Here is a 3,554-nt window from a genome sequence, read left to right on the forward strand (position 1 = left end):
TTCTGAAGGATCATGTGACACTGAAGACTGGAGTAATGATGCTGAAAATCCAGCTTTGCTTCACAGGAATATATTTTAAAGTATATTAAAAGAGAAAACTGTTATTTTAAAGTGCAATAAAATTTCACAATATCACTGTTTTGACCTATTTTTTATTTTGTTTGTGATTGTGGCAGTGAAAATTTGCCAGAGCAGGTAAAACAAATCTTAAGTATTAGTCTGATTAGGCCAGCAGGTTAAAAAAAGAAAGAAAAAATATCCTTTTTGATCACTGAACTGAGATCAGGACACATAGCAGACCTGAACCTGTGCAACCTGCATCAGCACCACAACTCAAAGTGTCAGGAACATGTGTACTAACCACTGCACCATGGCTCAGCTGATATCTAGCCTGGGTTTTCTCTGAAGCGTCTCAACTGTTCACTTTTTAACTTACTTTAGAGGGTTGACTCTACTTCTCCTTGACTCATGACCTGACCAGACACAAGGTGAGTGTGCGTGTGTGAGAGAGAGAGAACGTCAGACCTTTAAAAAAGCCAGCAAAACACAAGTACGAACACAGACTCTCATGTGAATAAATGCTAAATATCCCCTGCTCATTCCTCCACTCCCGATCAGTGTTTGTCAGCATGTTGAGAGGTTACTACACTCCTCTAACTCAGCACAACTGACCCCATCACACACACACAAAATCTGCAAACTCCTGCATTTCACACACAAACACGCTCACATAAGCTACCTGTGTCCCTCTCATCAACTATCTCTCACACACACCTACCTGTGCCCTTCCCTCTTCAATGCTGCAGGTCATCAGGACACACTCAGCATCAGCCTTAGAGTCAAAAATACTGTTTCTTCAACTACAGTCACTTTTATGTCCCATGAATGATTTTTAATAAAACTAACAGATTTCAAGTTTTTCAAATGTCTTTTCAATTCGATTTTACTGTTTGTAGACAAAAAAAAAGACTATAACTAGTATTAACATACTATCCACAACTTCAAAACATTCTTTCAGCGTGTGAGCCATACCATGCAAAATGATCATTCAGTTATTTAAAATTTGTCAGACACACATGTATAGTTGTGGTCAAAATTTTACATACACTTTGCAGTATCTGCAAAATGTTAATAATTTTTTTATTTAGTACTCACCTGAATGAGATATTTCACATAAAAGGCGTTTACATATAGTCCACAAGAGAAAATAATAGCTGAATTTATAAAAATGACCCCGTTCAAAAGTTTACATACGCTTGATTCTTAATACTGTGTTGTTACCTGGATGATCCACAGCTGTTTTTTGTTGTTGTTGTTTTTTTTGTTCATGAATCCCTTGTTTGTCCTGAACAGTTAAACTGCCCGCTGTTCTTCACAAAAATCCTTCTGGTCTACATTTATTTATCTGTGTTAATGTTAGTTAATAAAAAGACAATCGTTCAGTGTTTGTTCATGTTTTTGTTGCTGTTACGTGACTAGAAGCGAGATGTGGGCTGATGACATCATCGTTTCAGAAAATATACGGATTCGCTGTCCACACGAAAACGCAAGGGTGGCGTTTTCAGATTTATCCACTCTGGGACCCGGTTTCAAAAAATATCGGTTTCACTCTCCCAAAACGCTGGATCCATCTGGACGAAACGCCAATACAATACAAAATGTATGTGTATAGAGCTAAAGGCATCTCCGTGTGGACGGGGCCTTAGAGAATGTTAAGACTGATTGAGAAAAACCGTAAGAGTTTATTTTTCTCTACAAAGTCCAAAGGGCCAAAAAGGCCCATAGCGAAAGAAACACACAAGCAACATCTACTTCCACTCCATCATCTGTATTTAATCACAGACTACGGTCATTTATTAGCTGTGATTCATTCGTCCTGATTTTCTGCATAGACGTAAACTCTCATGAAATGACCGGGGGAGTGTGTGCTGGACTGTCTCCAGCAGTGTGTCATCAGTGTGTAATATATTCATATACAGTCTCTGAGTCTCAGGTCAGCAGTCCACCGTGAGTCCTTAAGTTCTCTGCAGGTCAAGGGCATCCAGAGCAAGAGTCACATGACTTCAGACACACATCACCCGTGACATCATACTTCATACACCCTCTCTGTGGCTAAATGACTACTCTCATGAACCAAATGAATAGCTACAGTCATGGCCAAACGTTTTGGCAGTGACATAAATTTTGTGTTGTGCAATGTTTGCTGCTTAAGCTGTTGTGGTGTTCATTCACATTCTTTCTAGATTATTGTGTAGAGTGGTCAGATGCATTTTAAATAAATGCAAAAAGCTTCATTGGCCAAAAAATGAACTTTTCACAAAAAAAATAAAAATAACTAATTTCACTGTTTTTTTTATCCTGACACAAAATGACCAGATAACATTAATTGACTAATCATATCAGCAGCACATGTGAAAGTGTGAATGAGCACTAGTCAGGTAAAATCACTATCATACTAATTAGACTGTAAGAGCAGACTGATTGCTATAAAAGGAGGGAAAGATGCGCTTCCAATCATTGTGTTCTTGTTAGCAATGGTTACCAACAAAGAAACATCATCGCTTTGCATCAAAATGGCCTCACATGCAAGGAAATTGCTACAAAGAATATTGCACTTGAAAGAACCATTTACCGGATCATCAAGAACTTCAAGAAGAGAGGTTCGACTGCAGTGAAGAAGTCTTCAGGACGTCCCAGAGTGTCCAGCAAGCGCCAGGACCATTTCCTCCTGAGGAGTCAGCTACAGAATCGTTTCACCAGCAGTGCAGAGCTTGCTCAGGAATGGCAGCAGGTTGGTGTGAGAGCATCTGCACGCACAGTGAGGCCAAGACTTTTGGACAACGGCCTGGTGTCAAGAAGGGCAGCAAAGAAGCCACTTCTCTCCAAGAAAAACGTCAAGGACAGACTGAAATTCTGCAGGAAGTACAAGGATTGGACAGCAGAAGACTGGTACAAATTTATTTTCTCTGATGAAGCTTCCTTCTGACTGTTTGGGACATCTGAAAAAATCGATTGTTCGGAGAAGAAAAGGTGAACGCTACCATGAGTCCTGTGTTGTGCCAACAGTGAAGCATCCTGAGACCATCCATGTGTGGGGTTGCTTTTCAACCAAGGGAGTGGGCTCTCTCATAATTCTGCCCAAAAACACTGCCATGAATAAAGAATAGTATCAAAACATCCTGCAAGAGCGACCTCTTCCAACGATCCATGAGAATTTGGTGATGATCCGTGCATTTTCCAGCATGATGGAGCACCATGTCACAAAGCAAGAGTGATGAAGAAGTGGCTCAAAGATCATTACATTGAAATTTTGAATCTGTGGCCAGGCAACTCCCCGGATCTCAATCCCATAGAGAATTTGTGGTCAGTTCTCAAAAGGCGAGTGGACTACTCCGAGAACTAATAAGGCAAGAATGGATCACCATCAGTCAGGATTTGGCCCAGAAGCTAATATCCAGCATGCCAAAGCGAATTGCAGAGGTTATGAAGAACAAGGGTCAACACTGTAAATATTGACTCATTATATTTTTTTAATAAAAGCCTTTAAAACTTAT

The 3,554-nt window shown here is 40.0% G+C and overlaps 1 protein-coding gene across 1 annotated transcript in view; it reads right to left on the bottom strand.

The window, feature by feature from the left end:
* LOC107757134 (CDK-activating kinase assembly factor MAT1-like) overlaps window positions 1-3,554 on the bottom strand; it is a 46,485-nt gene that overhangs the window by 42,056 nt on the left and 875 nt on the right. The window lies entirely within an intron of this gene.

This window comes from Sinocyclocheilus rhinocerous, unplaced genomic scaffold, assembly GCF_001515625.1.
Source record: "Sinocyclocheilus rhinocerous isolate Xijiao unplaced genomic scaffold, SAMN03320098_v1.1 scaffold503, whole genome shotgun sequence".
Lineage (NCBI taxonomy): Eukaryota > Metazoa > Chordata > Actinopteri > Cypriniformes > Cyprinidae > Sinocyclocheilus > Sinocyclocheilus rhinocerous.